Source organism: Nannospalax galili, unplaced genomic scaffold (assembly GCF_000622305.1).
Source record: "Nannospalax galili isolate Female #2095 unplaced genomic scaffold, S.galili_v1.0 scaffold1299, whole genome shotgun sequence".
In the NCBI taxonomy this organism is placed as follows: Eukaryota; Metazoa; Chordata; class Mammalia; order Rodentia; family Spalacidae; genus Nannospalax; species Nannospalax galili.
In genome coordinates, this window is record NW_008343660.1 from 459,850 (window position 1) to 481,265 (window position 21,416).

At 42.0% G+C, this 21,416-nt stretch overlaps 1 protein-coding gene across 2 annotated transcripts in view; it reads right to left on the bottom strand.

The window, feature by feature from the left end:
- The window catches only part of Bach2 (BTB domain and CNC homolog 2), a 388,592-nt gene that overhangs the window by 294,795 nt on the left and 72,381 nt on the right, over positions 1-21,416 (bottom strand). For both annotated transcript variants that reach the window (XM_008839955.3, XM_029566868.1), the window contains exon 2: positions 6,606-6,713. The gene's annotated coding sequence lies outside the window, so the exon portion shown is untranslated. The remainder of the gene's footprint in view (positions 1-6,605; positions 6,714-21,416) is intronic.

Consider the following 21,416-nt stretch of genomic DNA (forward strand, 5'->3'; position numbering starts at 1 on the left):
TTAAACACACACTCTCATTCTTCTCAGAAGATAATTATATTCTGTTGTCCTCCAAAACCATCACTGAACTTCCCAATATGATACACGTGGAATCACTCAATATTCCACACACCCAATAAGTCTGGCCTTACCTGTCACACAGGTATGTAACAAGATGTCTTTTAGTCTCCTGAACTCTTTAAGAATGAAGCTGCTAGGACTAAGGGCTATTGCTTTTTATTCTAGAAGGGAAGAACAGAAGCAGTGCGCTCAGAGCTCAAGCCCCAGCATCTACCTTCTTGGTGGAATAAGTCTCTCCATACACAGGGCATGTGGATGGTCTAGCTAACTGGTTCTCCAACTCCTGTCTCAGGATTCTTTCTTTATAGGCTTGCACGTTATGGAAGACCCCAAAGAGCTTTTGCTTATGTGGTTCTATCTATCATATTAGAGATAAAAACTGAGCAATGATGAATATAAAAACAAGCATATATTCCAGGAGCTGTCTCAGGGATGATGTCATCACACAGTCTGTAGCCTCCCAAGACACAGTCCTGGGTGCTTGAGAGAGAAAGAATAAAAAGAGTATGTACTATCTGTTGTCATTGTGAAAACAGCTTTTGATCTTGAGAGTAGACCACCTGAAAGGGTCTCAGACCTACAAAGGTGCCAAACCATAGTCTGAAACCCACATCAGCAGTGTCTGTAAACAGGTAAATAATGATATAATACTAAGGATATGATGTCTACTTTAAAGAAAATGAGCCACTGAATCACAGAACCTCATCTTTACCTAAAGCACTTCGCACAGGGGGGTGGGGGTGGTGAGGGGGGACTCCTTTCTGGCTCTGTGCCAAACATAATGACTCTCAAGTCAAATCTGATCAACCTTTCTCTTTTTCCTGTGTACCCTTCTAGACAGCTTGGTCCCATATACCTCAGATAAATAATATTTATTTAAAAATATCTGCCTTTTCTGGCCACTAATGAAATGTATAAAAACTTATAGCAAAGTTGAAAATGGAGAAATTCTAGGAAAAGAAAAAAAATGAGAAAGAAATAGTGTGTCTTGTGTAGTTACACTGTTAGCATTCTGGGCAATATATGCTGGGTTTTTTTTTTATCATGTATTTTTTTAAGTGGACTTCATATCTTAAACATAGTATCTTTTATTTTAAAATATTATTTTAGCATGAAAGAAATCACACTGCTGAAGAAAATTTAGGATATCCATTCAAAAAGATTCAGCTATGGACACTGTGCTGGGCACCTGAGCCTTTCATGTGGTTGTACATGTACCTTTCTAAGAGTGAAATAATGATCAAACCACATGTGTTGCTATGTAATTTGTCCTCTCAATTTATCTAGAGCATCATTTTATGTCATCAAATACTCTTCCATGCCTCCTTGGAACTTTTATTATATGGCTGTACTATACTTACTACCTTAGAAAAATTATTATTTAAAAAATGAGTATCTTTACTTCATTTTTATATACATTCATGGCAATTTTCTTTGAGTTAATGTTACAGAAATGGAATTTCTGCGTGAAAAGGTTTGCACATTTTCTTAGGCTCTGACACACATTAAGTACCCTTGAGAAAAAAGTTCTTTCCGTGTATACTCTCAATTCCTACCTTTACTGAGTAAGTTTGATATATTTATTTGTATTTCTTTGATTACTGTTAAGTTTGATGTGTTCAAACTTACTTTTGCTTTTTCCTTTATGAGTCTTATCTTGCTGTTCTTTGACCATTTTCTACTAAGCAATTATTTTTTTTAACTTTTTAAAATTTAACTTTGGGGATTTCATATATTTTTATCATATTTATATCCCCTCCACTATCTGCACCCCTCAGTAGACAGACAGACAGACAGATAGATAGATAAAGGCCTATAGGGTCAAAGCGTCACCCCAAATGCTCTTCAGTGTAAAGCAATTATTTTTATCTTATTGTACAGGTTGATTGTAAGAATACTTAACTGATGAGCTATCATATATGTTATATATGTATGTGTATACACATTTACAAATATATGTATATATACTGCCTCAGCTTGTCTTCTTTGGAACTAGTTCAGAAAATCTTTTGACATAAAGAAACTTTAAGGTTTACATCGTGAAACATTGTTTGTAGTTTCTGCCACAAGAAATTAAGAAGGCCTTCCTTATCTCAAGATCACTTAATGTTTACTTTTCTTTTATGTCACTAGTTTTTAAGCTGTTCACTAGCTCTTCAAAGTCTGACCCAAGGAGGATTAGCCACTGCTTTCAGAAAAGATGTCAGCTGACGCTTATTACAGTTGGGCTTTAGTGAAACCATCAAGGGCATCCAGAGAAGGGGAAGAAAGAGACCTGCTATGTTTATTAGTGGCCCATTCTCGTGCTACATCACTGTCAACTTGCTCCTCTACTGGACGAAGTTGAAAGTGGAAAAGATTTAACATTAGGTTCATGCTTAAATATTAAACCTTCAGCTGATGACTCTCACCACCTTTGGCAGAGTGGAAGTTCAGGCGGCCGTTTGTTCTCACTGGTATATTTACTGCAAGCACAGCACTTGATACATCTCTGTTAGAGGAGCCGATACTTTATTAACTAGAGTCACATCTATACCAAGAGCTGGGTGGGCAACTCAGGGGAATGAACTCTGGACTTCACTGCTTAATAGTAAAGAGGTGCAAAGTAAGAAAAACTGTAAATGAAGGCAGAAGTGAAGTTTCAGTTTTACTTTTTAGTTGACTGTAGAGATAGCGATCTGAGTGTAAACGGGAAATTGCCTCCACCTGGTGTGGCAGGACGGCCTGAATACTACAAAACATTCTGGGGAAAAACTCTGGGGGGCAAGTAATTAAGCCGACAATGGCATCTACCTATGGAGTGATCAGAGGTCTTCCTCTGTCTTCTGCATGCTATGGCACTCTCGTAAAGCAGCTGAAGCAGAGCTGGCTTTACTGGAATATGACAAGAATGAAGACCAAGATTCCTTTGTGCGGACTGGGGGTCAGGAAGGGAGAGGGTCATTTTGTGTAATATTAGAAAAAGCAATTGTTTTCCAATCAGATGTAGTGTATTCATAAATCTGGAGAGCCCATGACATGGCTTCATGAAACCACTGAGTGTGAGCAAGAATGAAGGGTCAACCCCACATGGTTGCCACAGGAACAGAGCATTCAGGAGTAGACTGTCACTGCAGGTGTGGTTTCTGTGACCTCGTAAGGCAGTGTGCGGTGAGGGCACCACCGTTCTGCTTGCCTCTGAGAATCCTGATTTGCCCCATATTTTGTCTGTAATTTGTTTTTAAATTTTATTTATTATTTTTATTTTATGTGTATGATTGTATTTCTTGCATGTATATGAGTGTACCCATGTTGTGCTATGCTGTGGAGGTCAGAAGAGGGCTTTGGATTCCCCTGGAACTGGAGTTAAGGACGGTTTGTAGCTGCCATGTGGGTGCTGGGAATTGAACCCCGTTCCTCTGCAAGAGCAGTGAGTGCTCTTAACTGCTGAACCATCTCTCCACCCCTGTAAATTTCTTTTTTCAAAAAGCACACTATATTCCTTTCTTTACAGTACACCAACATACACAGAATATCATAGGTAAGCCCCAAACAGTAATCCTCATTACTAAAAAACTTAAAAATGCTGTATTATAGTATAGCTTTATGCATGTCAACAAAAAAATGATTCTAGAAAGTAGAAAGAATTAAGATTTTCTACAAAATTAAAATGTATGCTATGGGATTTTTCCAGTTATGAACTTTTTGATCAACATAAAGACTAGAAAAAGCAGCTCTGCAAGAAGAGCATAAGAACGTTGGAACAAGGTCTTCCAGTCTGAGGGGTACAGGGAATGGACGCTCTGGGAAAACACACACCTCACAATTTGTTTAACGCTTAAGGCTCAGACTCATAACCACTAAAGCTGTCTCCCAATGTTAGGAAGGCTGAGTCATCGTGAAGCATCTCTGCATCAGCCTTTTGGAATTGGCATCCAGTGGACATACTCCACATATATTGGCCTTAGGAAATGGCAAAATATCAGTAAGCCTGGTGTCTAAGAATGCCTCACTCCCCTTTCTGCTTGCACAGAGGTCCTAGGCATCTGAGGGCCACAGCTGTACCCTTAGACCCAGGCACAATAAGACCAAAAACAAACAAACAAAAGAGAAATGAAAGCTCTACCTGGCAGATGGCAATTCATTCGCTGCCTCATAATTAAATTAGTAAAATAAGCTGCCAATCCCTTTGTGCCATGGAGCCATTCCTATGTTTTCTAGAGGGATTGTCCTGATAGACCCCAAAGAGACCTCACCCAGCACCAGTATCACCCTAGTACTTCACAGGAATAAGGACCCTAGAACTCCATCCTGGCACCTCCCTAAATGAAATGTCCCACCAGCTAACTGGGGTTTAGGAAGGAAGGACAGCATTGAGAGCTTGTGTCCAATGAAGAGGCATAGTTCAAATGTTTCCAACTTTCTAGGAACAAATCTACTTAGAATACCAGCCACACCCACAACCACATTTCTAAGTTATGTACCTCATTGACGCAACATTCCCTGGTTTTATTGTGCTAAGAACTGCTTTATCTTCAGAGAGTGACCTATTTATTTTGTCTTATGCCAAAATACTGTAAGAAGAAATTGCTGACTGATGGTGACACATCATGCTTAATCACTACTTTCAATTAAAGAAATTAAAATGAAGCACTCACTGGTCTACTCAAGCAGAACACAACTTCCCAAGCACAGACACACTGACAGGTTTCCAAGAGCCTTTGTTTCCCAAGTGCACAGAGAGCAAGACCATGACGTCAGCTGCCATGCTGCCCTGGAGGCAGCTTAGGGCAGGGCAGACAACACAAACTGTGCATGTGGATCCAAAGTTTTCCAAGCATTGTCTTGACTTTCCAGTACATCAGACTCAAAATAATAAAAGCCAAGGTTTGTAGTAACAGATTTCTTTTCATCTCCAACCATGACTGTGGGGGAAAGAACAGCCATCTAACTTCCAAAATTCCCAAGGCTGACTTCTTTGTCTATTTAAAGGTAAGTATTTAAGCCAGGTAAGACACTGCCTAGGAATCAGGGGACACCCAGCACAAGGCTTCTTATTTTTTGGCTTAGTTTGGCCAAATGAAAGCATCTTCAAAACAATTGCTTGCTTTTTTTTTTCTGGCCTCTTCAGATACAGTAGCAGCTATAACCTCCAATTAAGCAGCAAACATTGAGGGGCCTTGGCTCTCTTCCTGTCCTTGAGAAGGCCAAAAGAAAGGCCTGAGAAATATGTCTTAGGAGGGGATATAAAAGGAAACTCAGTAGGTTAAATGGCCTTTCTGTAGTGGGATTCTATAATAGCTTTATAAAACCAAAGCACCCAAAAGTGCTACTGCAGCCCATAGACAACATCATGGTATGCCTGCTTGTCCAGTCTCTGGAAACCTTTCTCTTATGTTTTATATCCTTGGTGGCTCTCAAATCTGGCCTTTACTCCTTCTCTGAGCTCATATCTGGCCACTGTCCACAAAAATGCCATGGTTTTCAACCAGAAGTGATTTTGCCAAGGATACTAGGAAATAAATACTAGGGGGCAATTTTGGTTGTCATGACTAGAATTGGGGGACAGGCATGCCAGTAAAACTCCTACGATGCAGAAGATGATCACTCCAGAATCCCATGGTCCCAGCACCAGGTATAATAATGAGTAACACTGCTCTAGTTAGGCCAAACGCTTTGCTGTACTCAGAGCAAGCATACCAGGCTTTCTCATACAACAACAGGCTTCTGTCTTTACCTAGAGTACCTTGCTGTACCTTGTTTGCCCAGGAAATCAGTGTTTACTATCCAGATCCATCTCAGAATACCATCTTTTCTATATTGTCCTTCTTAGGTCAAAGAGCTGACTGTTTCTTCTGTGTCTCCAGTGTTTCTGGTACATACCTCATTAGAATACTGACAACCAAAATAGTTGGCCACCTGCTAACAGCTTGAACCAAGACTTACTCATCACTTATCTCCAATGTGCCCATCTAGTGATCAATCACTGCTCATCAAATCGATCAGGGAGCAAATGGAAATGTTGCACACAGTCATTAGATTCTCTTGCAGTTATGTCTAAGGGATAACAGTGTCCCAACATCAAAACATCAGCAAACATTTATCAAGGGCCTATAATGCAGGTAGGCACTAAGTGAACAGTGGCACACGCATTAGCACACTTCATCTACTATTATTGCATTTTACACTTGGGAAAAGAGAGGCATCAAGAACTTAGGTCATTTGCCCAGGGTCTGGCAGAGATGAATATTTCATCTCAGGAAGTCTGGCTCCAGAGCTTCAATCTTCCAGCAGTCATGCCAACACCGCCATACCAACAGTCAACCTATCAGTCACGAAAGGCCTATAGAAAATGCAAGTAATACCTCTACAAGACTGTATAATCAGGCAGTGGCCCCAGCTCCTGGACCTTCCTGAAACATGGCTCACAGAGATCTCACGACTCTCCCACCTTCTGTGCTCTTCTGGCAGGAAGAGAGACCTCCTCCAGCCTTGAGAGACATGTGTGCCCAAGGAAATCATGACGCCACAGAAAAATACAAATCCAGATCCAAAGCACCGCTTACCTTGTTCATGCTGCAGGGATGGGCACAAGGGAGCAGACATGTCACAGTGCGAGGCAGCTTTTGAAGATCCTTCTCGTTCCTGGAGCTCTCACCTCCTGAAGCAGGCAACTGCATTGTAAACACAAAGAAGAATCCATCAGCTGGTGCTCAGAAGGCTCAGAGTTCTGTGTCCAGTGGAACTTTCTACTGCACGTCCAATACGGCAGCAACAGATGCCTATTAAGCCCATGGTTCCCAGGGCAGCAGGGAAAGCACGGAGGGCCAACCCGCAGCGGTGCGGCTCAACACGACCCTTACCATTTTTCAGGAGGGCAAAGTCTGAATCAAATGATAACTAGTGGAACCAGGGGCTTTTTTTAAAAATTGTACGTAATTTTAATTCAATTTAAATAGCTAATGTGGTTAGTAGCTATCATACTGGATAGTACAGGTCTAGATAGTCAAATTTGCAGTCTTAAGGCATGTCCATGGCTCAGAAAAAGCTAGACATCATGGCTGCAGTTACAGAGACAATGACATGCTTTTCTTTTTTCTTTTTAATCTTTTTGAGACAGGGTCTCCCTGTGTAACACCAGCTGGCTTAGAACTTGCTATGTAGACCAGGCTGACCTCTATGTAGATCCACCTGTCTCTACCTCATGAGTTCTGGGAAGGATATTCTTTTATATAATAGCTATCTTTTGTGAACACTTACAAAGGGCTGGGTGCTGAGAAGTTGGTGATCAAAAATCCAGAGAAGCCAATGACTTGGGAATTTCTAGCTGGGATTCTGATTTCCTTAAAAGAACAAGAAACTGGCATGTAACAACAGCACTGTGTGCCAGACCTCAGTGCCCTCCGCTGCTGCCCCAAGGAACAAAAGAACAGGTGGGCAGAGGTCAGAGCCTGACTGTCTTCTTTAGGATTGAGACACAGAGCTTCCTTGGTAGACAGGATGCGCTTGCTCGGGGATTTTAGAGTGTCAGTTTTCCATGAGCCAAAATGAACCACATAATCCAGTTCTCCAAAGATGGAAAAGGATCTGTGTTTGCATCATGCTATTGGTTCGTTACATAAAGTTTTTATCCACTTGAATTACATTTAGAATAAACCATTTACGGTATGGTTCCAGGGTTTTTGATTTGTCAAATATTAAATAAAAATAAGAGTAGAGGGGCTGGAGAGATGGCTCAGCAGTTAAGAACACTGACTGTTCTTGCAGAAGGACCAGGATGAGCCCTGTCAAGTGGAATGTTCCTACAAGCCGTGGAGCAAGGCTCTGATGGGATGGCTATTTAAGTGGGGGTTTAGTTCTACCTAAGTCTACTTCTAAAGACATCGAGGTCATATTGCGCAATTAAAACCATCCAAAATAGGGCTGGAGAGATGACTCAATGGTTAAGAACACTGGTTGTTCTTGCAGAAGACCCAGGTTCGTATCCACATAGCACCCACATAGCTGCTAACAACTGTCCATAACTCTAGTCCCAGGGGATCCGACAGCTTCTCTGACTTCTGCGGGCATTGCACGACACGGGTGCACTTCCTACATGCAGGCAATGCACACATACACATAAAAATAATTAAGAAAACATTTTTTAAAAGACTAGAATATTTTTAACCATTTAAATAGATTTGTAGCTTTTTCCTTTGAAAGATGCTCAGAGGGAGCTATGGCAGACAGTTACACTGTGAAGTTGCTTGCATACACTTAATTGGTACATTATTTTTTTCAGACTGCATCTAGGAAGGATTGAAATATTTGAACCTGTCCATGAAAAACTGAATTAAAGGCTTGACTAGAACTGTAGTAACTCAACAATTAAAATGCATTATTTGAAATTATAATAACAATGTATAATATCTTCAATATGAAAGAAACACAGTCCCAGTAGCCCACAAGCACCCATCAGCTCTTAGTTCTCAGTCTTTGCCAACTGAGGCCAGGGCACAGAGAGAAGCACAACACTGTGTTCTGTTCTCCATATTAACACCTCCCGCTGCTATGAAAATTTCGCAACCGTTTTTTCAAAAGACAAATTCTTAATCAACATATATTACTATTCTCTGAACATATTATTGCACTTAATTTTATAAAACAGAAGACAGGGAGAGGCCACTGCAATCACTACAAACATAGACTCCAACAAGAACAGCACATCAACCACAGCAGCGACACTATTCCAGCAATGATATCCAGCAAGGAGGGAACATGAAATTCTGACTCTGCAGGGTGAATCCACACAAATATCTCCACACAAATATGTCTGGACAACAATGGCTTCAACATCACAGAGATTCAGTATCAATTCTAACTGATCAAAAAGTGACTGGAAAAATTACACGTGTGACTTTTAGTCTTTGGATTTCCAGAAGCAGAATCTAATGGATTTTTGAGCTTTAAAGTTCAACTCTATACCTGTTGTTTCCTTTTTAACGTAGGTACTGATTTATTTAAAAACCAGCCTATTGTATAACCCCAAAGCTTGTCACAGAGCTGGGCAGAAACACCTAATATTGCAATAGCGCTTGAATGTTCTCTTTGTCATCAGTGCAGGAAATGGGCACAAGAAGGTCACTGCAAGCAGACAAGAGTTCTTGAACAGTCTCCCCAAGGAGCCCATGTTTCCTGTGCCACAGTCCCTTAGGCCTCAGAACCTGAACACACAGTTCTCAGTACACTAACTGTGGGACCCTCCCTGTCCCCTATGCCAAGTGTTCTTATGCCATCTGCATGTATGTCACTCTACAACGAAGCCAGACTAAAACTTCTTTGAGGGAAATTATTAATAGAGTCACATAGAAAGTCCTTAATAAAGAGCCAAGAATGTTACACACTTTAGGATCTTAAAAACGATTTTGATAATAGTTACACACTGCCTTTGAGGCTTTTATTTTTTAAGGGAAATATTTTAATGCTAGGGCTTATATCTTTTTAAAAAATTGAATTGGGGTGTGGGGTAGGTGGGGTGGGGTGAAGGTGAGCACACAGGAGCTCGTGCCCACATATGTGCCTGTGGAAGCCACAGTTGATGCTGGGGTGTCTTCCTCAATTGTTCTCCAGCTTATTTTTTGAGACAGGGTCTTTACTGAACCTGGAGCTCATCTATTGGCTAGAATGGCTGACCAGGAAGCCCCCAGGTCCTCCTCTCTCTACTTCCTAGCACTGGGATTAAAGGTATACACCACCACACCCAGCTCTTGATGTAGGTTCCAGGGATCCAAACTCGGGTCCTCATGCTTGCACAACAAGCACTTTACTCACTGAGCGTCTCCCCAGCCCCAAGATTGCTAATCTTTTAAAAACTATTACTAGGAATAACATACAACTGTTTACCACTCAAAACTGTATGATGTACTTTTCAGTTAATGCTGGCAGTTAGTGCTGATGTTGACCTGAGAGACAGTTTATCTAAGGAGATATAAGAAGGCAAAAAATTATTTTGGCCATGCTGTCATAAGCAGTAGACTTTGGACTAGAAGTAACTTCCTTTCAAGGTACTATGGAATTAAAGCATGTACAAAGATCACAAATAAAAATTAAACCAACACTCCCTCTTCCAATGAAACACATACACACATCAGTCAAAGAGAAATATCTCAGAGAACAGATGACAGTTTTAGAAACTGGGTCAGTTCACTTCTGGACAGCAACCAGAAAGACTAGCCTTGTTCTATCAAGCATTTCCCATCTCTTTTCAAACACGAATAATATGGCTGTCCTGCAGCCAATTTGGCTATGAAGCAACATAGAAAAATCTACAGCTTAAAAACACAACCTGTCCTCTTAAATAGAAATCATTAAAGGAAGAAGATGCCTAAGTTACCATAGCAGACTTCAGGGTGTCTTCATTCTATTTTTAAGTATTTCTTTTTAGTCTTTTAAGAAGTTAGAGTCTTTTATATCGAACAAACAACAAGTATAGATTTAAAGGGTGCCTTGAAAAAGCCAATTCTATATGGCGCTGTGTCTCCCACTCAGCTGATCCTAATAACATTGATTCAATGGACAATAAAGTCTGTGTTCAAACTTAGGCTGCTCAAAAGCTAATGAAATGTAATCATTAATTATTGAAGGTGAGTGGAAGGAAGTGTGGGTTAGCATGGACTGGGGACATGGTAAATATACAAAGACAGAAAAGCTGGAGGGTGTGGCTCAGTAGTAGATGCCCAAGGCCCCGGGTTCTAGCCCCAGCATGATGGAGGGATGAAGAAAAGGGAGAGAAGGAGGGAGGGAAACAGAGAAAGCAGGGAAGTGAAAGTTTCCAAGACAGCGGAAAGGGAAAGGTCAGGTGAACAAGCAAAACAGCACCGGCAATACAGCCAAGTGCCCCTCACCAGTCGGTCCTCTCCATGTTGAGGACTGGGAGATTTAGGTTCCTGGTGACAATCTGACATCCTGTGGCATCTCTAGAGTCATGCAGTCTCAAGGTTTGGGTGTTCTGAGTGTCCACAAGTAGGAGCTGGAGAAAAGTTAAGACCAGGTCCACCTGTCTCACCACTACTTACCATCAGCCTCCACCTACCACAAGATCTCTTTTTATCCAGATCATTGCTAAGATGCTGTACAAGTATGATGAGAATAGCATAAGCCAACCTGATTCCATCCTCCTAACTCTAAGAGAAGCTTAAGAATGACAGGGCTGTTCTTTGTGTGAGACTTCTCAGTCCTTGAAAATGCTAAGACGTGCTGCCAGAGGAGAACAGAAGATACTGATGTGGGTTTTTCACTCCACTCCAACTCTTCACTCCCTTCCCAAGTATTTATCCTAGAAGCCTTTTGTAATCTTTCTCAAAGCTGGGTGGCTCAGGTACTCCAAGGGGATATAGGCCGATATGAGTAAGCATGTCACTACATTGTTAAGGGTGTCACTGGCTTTCAGATGGCATGCATCTCAGACCAGCATAATTTTCTTCTCCCTCTCTTCCCTACACCCCATCCAGCAGTGTAAAAAGAGGATTGGGGCACACCACATTTCTAAGAGATTGGAACATGTTTGCCATCTGTCTTAGTCCCCTGCACAATGCCTTCACCAACAGCAGAGGAAGTATATTTCCTAAGTCACAAGGATGAGAGCACTTTTCTACCACCATTACCAAAGGCCTTCTTCCCCAAGGACAGCATATATGATCTGTAATGAATATTCTGGATTTTAACTATAAATTACAGTTCACTATCAATTGTGATAAGGAAGAAGAAATGAGATTATAAGTTATAAAGAAGAGATACATGGTTAGTAACAGAAAAGCTAGTTCAAGTACTGGACAGGAAAGTACAGGGTTTTCTCATAGCCATTACTGGTATCTATGCTAGAGATTTTGTGTCAAAACCACCTAGGTAACTGATGATTAGATTCAAGGCTGCCACTATCAAAGGCCAATCTCAAGTCTTCAATACAGAAGAGGTTATCTGGCCCAGGTCTCTTTCCTTGCTTGAATGATTGTCTAAAACAGGAGTCAAGGAGTAAGGTAAGTAATTGCCAGGCCTGGAAGATAGTGAGGAGGCACCTGAGTCTGCCAGTTAGTGCTTGCTCCAGCAAAGAAGGAGCATGGTACGTGGGCCCAGAGGTGATGATAGTCAAAAAAACTAGAAAGCAGAGACATATATAAAGCCATTTACTCTTTTAATGTTGGAGACTTAATGTTATGCTTTTGAAGTTCAGGAGTGGAAACATTGGGCCACTTTACATCATCTACTATCCATGACCTTCCGAGTCAGGCAGAGAATTCTTCATTCCTTTACCTCTCCAGGGGTAGAAGTGCCTGCCTGCAGGCTTTTCCAGAGCTGTGCTACTGTAGCTCTGTGGGACACAGAAACGTCTGAGTAGAGCAGCCAAAGCAGGGATTGGTGGGTGTCCCGTTAGCTTGGACTGTCAACTTGACATAGCCTAAAGCTATCTGAGTGGAGAGCCTTGATTGAGGAACTTCCTAGAGCAGACTAACCTGTCAGCATGTCTGTGGAGGACTGTCTTCATTGTTAATGGATGCAGGAGGGAACCATCACTAGAAAAGTGGTCCTGAACAGTATCAGAGTTCCAGCTACCTAGTATAAGCTGGTCAGTGAGCCAGCTAGGAAGCAGCATCCTCCATGGTTCTTGCTGTCCTTGGCTGTGAAGTGAGTTTCTTGGTTGGTGGTAACCCTGTGTAGAACAGCAAGCAGGTCTGCCTCCATTTCCTGTGTGGAGTTCCTGGCTTGATTCCCTCAGTGATGGACTGTGACCTAGAGTTGTAAGCTGAACAAACCCGTTCCTCTCCTCTTGCTTTTAGTCAGTGTTTTATTGCAGCAACAGAAATGAAACTACAACCATGGGTAAAACAGTTGTTTTCACCTTCAACTCTATCTTTTGGCATGTGATTGGGGCATGTGATTGAATCTCTTGTCCCTTCCTCCCTAAATCTGGGGAAAATTCTCATATTGTTCATGACTGTCTTAAGGACTAAATGGCATAATAACATGAAAAAAAGTATTTGACACATTCAAATAAGATAGGCCCTTCTCTCTTCCTGTCATCAAAACCCCATTCAACACAACTGTGTGCTGTATTAAATTGCAAGTATGTGTTCACTTTCAAATATCCTACTGGAGTATAAGCATTTCAAGAGAAAAGAACTTGTCTATTCTGTGTAGCTCTCAATTCCCAGCACTTCTAACAGTGGCCTTGCACATAGTGGGCACTAAATACATGCCAAATTCAATCACAACATTTTTCATTTTTATGTGCATGAGTGCACTGCCTGCATGTACGTAAGTACACCCATGTCATGCAATGCCTGCAGAGGTCAGAAGAAGGGGTCAGGTCCCCTAGAACTGGAGCTACAGATGATTGTTAACTACCATGTGGGTGCAAGGAATTGAACCTGGGTCCTCTGCAAGAGCAGTCAGTGTTCTTAACCACTGAGCCATCTCTCCAGCCCCTCAAGTACAACATTTAGGCCATCTACCTTACATCTGGCACCAGCTGAGCTCATTTCCCTTTATTTCATCATTGTCTAATGCTTTAATGTTAGTTTCTATTTGTAGTCCTCATTTAGCTAGAGTATATTTTGAGACTATATGAAAAAATAAGAATAAAATACTAAAGCATTTTCTCCTGAAAAGAACAGCGTAACTTTAGGTCAATAGACCACACTGGGAACATCACTCTTTATGCCTCAGAAGAAAAATAAAGACACTGTATCACTCTATTAATATACAGTATATTAATACACACTTCAGTTTTAGTAGCTTCAATTTATATTGCCAATGGAACACATCACTGAAAGAGATGTCCTTGGTGGCTTTGAACTGAGACATCTGAATTTCACTTATCTAGGATGAAGGTTCATTAACCATGTTTGAGACAGGGTTTCTTCTGCTGAGTAACAATTTCCTCCCAACTGAAACATTCCCTTCTGAAAGGAGTCTCCTTGGAACTGAGGAAGCAAATGAATTTACAAGGTTTAGGACTGACTAAAATTTGTAAATGAAATTTACAAATCTCAGGTAGACAAAACTCACAAATCTCAGGAAGTTCCTGAAACTTACAAGATCCACAAGGCCCACCTCAAGGTCACATAAGCAGTAGGAATGCTAGATAGCAGATACTCTTGGACCAGCTCAGCAGCCTATACACCATACAGCTTTGGCGAGTCATGACTCATGCTGGGGTGGATTTTCTGGTGATATGGCTGCCTTTGAGGCATCCTTGCTCCTGTGAGTAAAACCCAATAAGCTCAGTAGTTTACAAAGCTAACCTTGGGTGGACTAGTTTCTTAGGTGTGTTGTCAGTGTACTTTCTAGGGTAAATATATGTGTGTTGGTGTTTCCCCAGGAAAACTTGACAGCACATACTGACAGAATCCCAGAGCTTCCCTTTCTCTTGAGGGTTTGAACTATTCAGGCAAAGCTTATTTTCTATGATTTGGTGGGAATCTTAAATAAACCCAATGAAGAGGAAGCAATGTCAAGGGTAATCACTAGGAAGTCCCTCTTGAAAGAAGCCAAGGGGACCAGACCACTCTTCAAGCAAAGATTACAACCAAGGGATTCTTTGCTCAAGCATACCTTAGGGCAAGTTGTACTGAGAGACAATCACCTCAAGAGGAGGTGATGTGTACAACTGAAATTCACCCACTTTGGAAGCTTGAATGGGCCTTCTGCTTTGCTCCTCTTGGAAAAAACTTCGGTTCATCCCCAGAAGAATGTTCTACTTGGCATAATGTCTAAGGGTAGGCGATCTCGGAGTTTCTGTTCATTCTCTTTGGCTTTCCCAGGGCTCAGAGTCTGTACTTTGCATTACCAGCTTCCTCTTAGTATGGCCTGTTCTCTTTGAGAGACTACTGTGTGCTGGGTTGTTAAACTTCTCCACTGGGATACAGTATTTGCTCCTACCACAGTACAAGGGCTTTCATGATTTGAACCACTTTCAAAATCAAAAAAGCTTGTCACCTACCATGCTGGCAGTGAAATTCAGACTCACAGCTATTCAAACATGGTGCCCCTGGAGCGCCATCTCAGCCCCAGACACACTTTAGGAGAAATTCTTCTTGCTCCCTTCAACAAACAGTTCATGTGCTGAGTATGGGCATCTCAGCCCCTAAAGCCCAAAGCTGGTGGCATCAGGGTCTTCTGGCACCTGGGAATGTCTTTTTCCTGCTTTGAGCTCATACAGAAATATTTTCTGTTTTACTGAGCACACCTAAGGTCTTTGTGTCTGTTAGGTCAACTTGTATAAGCTGAGTATAAACTACTGTGACAGAGTGTCTGATCTGGGGTTCCTGAAATTCAATTTAGCCATATTTTAGGTCCTTTATGTGCCCACTCTGCTGTAGGTTAGACCCAGAAATACACTTTGTAGCATATACTACATTGTGACTCATTCCCTAACTCTTCTTCCTAACAGTGATATTGGGTGAAAAAGAGCTTATGAATAGCCTTGGTCAGCCTCCACTCCGCCAGCATCAGCCATCCAAGCAGTTGCTCCAAAAAAGTAGTCACCTTTGTACCTGTCTTCTATTCACTTTCCATGATTTATAATTGGGGGACCATATGCTAATGTTTTGGTGGGATAAGAGAGGCAAAGATGACAAAACGTAAAGGGCCTAGCCACCTCACTTGTCACCAGTAGGAACTGCAGAAGCTGACTGCATTCTCCAGCAGCAGCTCAAGGAATGGCCAGAGGACACAGGCCAGGCCATGTCCCTGGGGTCTCCTCTGATCTCATTACAGCAGTCCACACTAGTCCTCACAAAACAAACAGGAAATGTATGCCTACCTCAGATGTGCAAAGCTGAACATTCCTTCCTAACCAGAGTTCCAGCTTCTGAGACCACAGCAACCGACATGGAAGCATGTCTCTACTCCCAAGACTTTTTCCAGGGCATTCTCTTTGGGGGCAGCTGCATAGAGTTGGTGAACTTGAGGCCTAGCTAGGATCTGTGTGCTGCTAGATTGAGAGGTTCCTTTGTGGCTAATGCCAACATTTCTAAGGCTCCAACAGCCATTTTCTCTTGAGTTGCTCTGGGAAAGTCCTGCAAGGCAGGTTTGAAGGATTCCACCTGCTAAGCCCCGAAGTCCAAGAGAGAGGTTACTCTGCGAAAACACACTCCAAGTCTTTTGGAGGAGGGGAGATGTTTCTCCCTAAAATACTCTTGCCTGTGGTTTAGAAAACTTTATATAACTTGAGATTCCCATTTTAAATGAGAAAAGAATGGGTTTACCTATGAGCTACAAGCTCAGTGGTAAAGCATGTATTTAGCATGCATGAGACCCTGGTTTCAGTCTTCAGCAGCACATACAAGGCAACACTTTGCATCCTATGTCAGAAATTACTGAATGCCCAGCTCATGAAGCAAATGGTGAACTGCTAAGCTAAAATGAGAAGGGAGAGCAGTGTTTCTGAGCTGGGTTGGTTTTGCCCCTTTGGGAATATTTTATCAGTGTCTCCATGGAGACATTTTCCATTGTTTCTACAGGGTGAGGGTGCTACTGGCATATGGAGGGTAGTGGCCAGATGCTAAGCACCTTGTCATCTCACCTGTAAGACACACTCCATAATAATTACCTGGTTCAAAATACCAATAATGCCGAGACAGATTCCCTGATACATAGAGAAGACTCAATGATACAGGTAGGGTTAAAAGAAAGTCGACTCAAAACAAGAAAACAATTAATACTGCTGTTATGCAGTCTGGGGTTCCCAAAACTCACAGAAGCAACAACTACAAAAACATCCTCATCCTTTCCTCAAGCAAAATAAAGTTGCCCTTTACCTCAGGGTAAAGTCACTGTAACAGCAAGAGGGAAGCAGAGGGCACCGGTGTTAGGCTGTATTATCAGCAACATCGTAGGTGCTGTGCTCATTCCAGGTGAAGGTCTATCGGAATGCACACTACCCGAACGCACTGCAGACTAACAGCAGGGATGCTCAGTTCCCCAGTGACCAAAACGCCACAGGCAACCTAAATGTAGTTCAGCCTGGAAAAAGATGGCAAAATGTTTCAACTTTTAAAATACTAACAAAATATGAGGAACCATCTTGAAGCTGACCTACATTCCAGGATGGCTAAAAAAAAAAAAAAAAAAAAAAGCTACACAGTGGAGCTCAAACAGAGTTGCAGGAAGACATTCTAATGACAATATTCAGGATACATATTTTGAAACACTCCCATTTCTAATTTTTCTATCTCAGTTTCCATGCATTTCCTATTTTCTGTAGAGAATTATGGAAGAATGTACATTCGGCACAAAACTGACACATTTTTCTCTTCTGAACTCTTTTATTCTGCAAAACAAGGAAAATTCCCATGCAAGCATAGCTAATGTCTGTAAGTGAATTTGAAGAAGAGAAACGCCATGAATGGGCAGGGACTACTTTTAAGTAAATGGGATGCTTTAAAGGCTTGTGCTATAAATAGTAAACAAAAAAAATTCACTACCGTTAATACTGTTTAGCACAATTAAGAATCAGGCTTTCCTTACTGTCCCAAACGCTAAAGGAAAACGAATGCCGTGTTAGGGGAAGTGATGCCTTCCTTGGCACTTCACAATCATTGTTCCGTTCCTCTTGCGCATGGAAACCATAGTAATGACTCTATTTTACCTACCGTCATTATGGTATACCTCGTAGCAATTCTCCACAATATCCACTTTCCTCCCTCCACTCAAGTCCTGCTCAATGATCTCTGGAAACCATTAACTAAAAGTCTTGCTCCAATTTTCCTCTTCACTCTCCTCACTTCCTCAGTCATGCTGGCGTCAGGACAAAGCAAACTTGTATTACATCACAGAGCAAACTCATTTTCTCTAAACCAGCCCATTGGTAGTTTACCACTACTGGAACCCAAAGCTATCAACAGTGTGGTCTTTGTTTGGTGAGTGTTGCTTTAAAAAAAAAGTTTCCCCATACCCCCTTCCTCCTCTGAAAAGAGACAAGCTGCTGGAGGCGCCTTTCTAGCCTGGCTCTACTCTACTTGCTCTGTAAACTAGACATTACCTTATACACAAATGACTGTACGCATTCTTCTGTCTAGCTGCCTGCTGCAAAATTCCTGCTCCCCAGAAGCCAGCAGCACGCCCCCTGGCTTCCCTCCTGTCCCCTCACCCACCAACCTTTCTGCTTTCTTTCTTTTATTTCTTTCTCTCCCTCCCTCCCTCCCTCCTTTCTTTTCTTTCTAATTTCCACTGTCTCACTGTGTTTTTGTGTAAATGATCTCACATGACTCAACAAATCCATGTGCCTGAAGCAGGCCAAGTCTAGAGCCCTCCCAGGAGGGAGGAGAAGAATTGCTTTGTGGAAAGGACCTGGAGCTCTGCCCTTCCTCTGGCTCAAATTACCCGCCTGTCAGGCCTGACGGATCTGGCTAAAAATAAAAGGAAGCGGGCTGTGAAAAGCAGATGAATGGGTTCAGCAGTTCCTCAGATAACACAGACGGGCTGTTGCCCCAAACTTCCCAAACAGAAACTTCAAATGCGGAGCCTGTGTGCAGGAATGTGCTTCCAGGTGAAGGGGCTGTCAAATTCACTGGGGTGGGGGACATGGCCCCCATGGTGGATTTTATGTTTAGGTCTCCCTTCTGTGTGTGTGTGTGTGTATGTGTAAGAGGGAGAGAAGAAACAGAGCGAGAGAGAGACAGACAGGCAGACAGTCTACTATAAAACAGTTCTCAGAAAGCAGTAGAGTTCAGTAGAGTGAAGACTTGGCTCATAAAAAAGAAAAAAAAAAGTTATTTCCACTACAAAATGATCCTCCCTTCCTCCAACACCAGACATTTCCAGCCTCTATGATGTCACTTCTCCATTCAGAGCCAGCAAAAAGCTAAAAGTCCTCCTTGTAAGTGTATGCCCAGCGCCTGCAGTGGGTATTAAGCACTTAGGTTGGCAATGTAATGACACACTGTAACAATCTGTAATATGAGGCAGTCAGCAAAGCTCTGGCTCTGAGAGCTATTTCTCCCGACCATTAACCATATGTTTGGCTCCTCAGATAGCCAAGCGGGTGTTCCAGCTTACCATCTGGTTTCTATCCACACAAGCAACTGCAAAGCACAGGCTATATCCCTCTGGAGCTGTGTGTTTCTTTCTCTCTTTTCCCCTCTCCCCTTTCCTCCTCCCAGCTCCTTTGGTTCCCTTGCAAAAAAATTCTCTGCCATTCATCATGTGCAAAGAAAACTTTACCTGACACGGCAGCAGTAGAGCCATTAAGAATGCACAGCTGTATTGTAAACATGCCAGAGGGTCACTCACCACCATCGGAATCTGCACCAGTCAGTCTTACCCCCCACATTCTCTACCCCCTTCCTCATCTCCTATGAATGCTGACACTTGATCCAGCATGTTAAAAATAGGTACATTCTTGACAGATCTAGAGGTTGCTGCGGTGCCCTTCAGAGTCACATCATATACTGAGAGTAAGGCTTTAAAGCTCTCTCTCTCTCTCTCTCTCTCTCTCTCTCACACACACACACACACACACACACACACACACACACACACACACACCTCTGCATTCAATCTGTCTGACGTCAGTCTCCCATAGGATGACATACCCTGACAGCAAATAATCAAGCTAACTGCAGGGTTCAATTCCTCCTTCTGTTCTTAAAGTAATCAATCTCTAGTGTGTTTTTCTGAGGGCTCTTTCTCCTAAAAGAGCCTAAACTGAGAGACATACACTTTAGAGTAAGAGCATGCAGCCATTTTCAACCAACTGATAGCTGACCAAACAATGCTTTTTTTCCTTCTGCAGTTTCTGGGGCATGGGGACAAGGGTCCCAGGTATATTAGGCTGGCCTCAAACTAACCATAGAGCCAAAGATGATCTTGAACTTCTGATCCTCTTGCCTGCATTTGCCAAGTACTAGGATCAAAGGTGTATGTCACCATGCCTGGTTTGTGTGGTGCTGGGGATAGAACCCAGGGCTTTGTGCAAGCTAGCTACGCACTTGTCCAACTGAGCTACATCCCAGGCCTGCATTTTTAACAATACACAGAAATGGCACATAGCTTGCTTGCTGTTGGAATTTATAGGATTTTTTTTTCTCAGTGTTTCTCTTTTTCAGGATTTAAGTACTTTATAATCTTTTAACAGTATATTGGGATATTGGATACACAGAAAATTTCCTCTCTGCTCTTATAAGAATACCAGCCCATTTTACTGAATTAGGAAACTAAACTTAGTACTTCCCCACGCCTTATTTAAAAAGCTGGTTTCTCACAAACTGAAAAAGGAAGAGTATCATTAAAAAGTGATTAACCAGAATGTCAGATTTTATCAACCTAGCAGAGCTAGGGAGGATCTGTCAGGGGAGTTCTGTTTATTCAAGCTTACAAAGGTGCCAGAAGGCTACTACCTTCTTAAGGTAAACTTAAGTCCATAACCCTTGCTGATCCACATTTTCATGATCTTAAATCATGCTGTATACTAAGAAGATGCATTAAAATTCTGTTGCATGGAGGTTTTAGCGAATGACAGAAAAAGGAAATTTTAATTTCAGAAGCTTTAGGAAATGGTCCACAGATGATGGGTCCAAATAAAGGCGGTTTTGGGTACCAAAACTACGATACAAATGCAAGATTGCATTAATTTTAATCCACAAAAAGCCAATAATACAACATAATTAATAGAAAGAAAGAAAACATCACTCAAAACTTAAATGTTTTCATAGCTACCTCTTATTTTAAGTACTATAGAATCATGATCACAGCGTATTACTTTTCACAGATACGGGTGTCTAGGCCCACCTCCCCCCATTCATGGTCCTGGGATCCCCAAGGGGGGTGCTCTAGGCACTAGCATTTTGGCAACACTTCCAGTTCTAGGCAGCTAGAGTTGAAGAGTCTTCTCAACTAAAAGAGTGTGATACTAGAAACGACTTCATCAAAAACAATGAATCTTTGGAACTGAAATGCAAATAAAATTTAAAAGTCTAGGACAGTGAGTTCCTAACGTGTTTTTTGTTTTGGTCTTTTTGAAACAAGGTCTCCCTGTAGCCCCAGCTGGCCTGGAACTATGTAGACCAGGCTAGCCTTGAACTCACAGAGATCCGCCTGCCTCTGCCTCCCAAGTGCTGGGATTAAAGGCATGCACCACCACGCCCGGCTCTAACATGTTTTAAAACAGAATCTTCCGCCAGGCATGGTGGTGCACATCTTTAATCTCAGCACTCAGGACACAGAGGCAGGCAGATCTCTGTGCATTCAAGGCCAGCCTGGTGTAGATATTGAATTCCAGGTCAGCTGAGGCTACTAGGAGACCCTGTTTCCAAATGACAAAAAAAAAAGAAAGAAAGAAAGAAAAAGTAGAATCTTTTATGAAACAAAAATCTATAAGAAACCTTTGTAGGTAGAAGGGG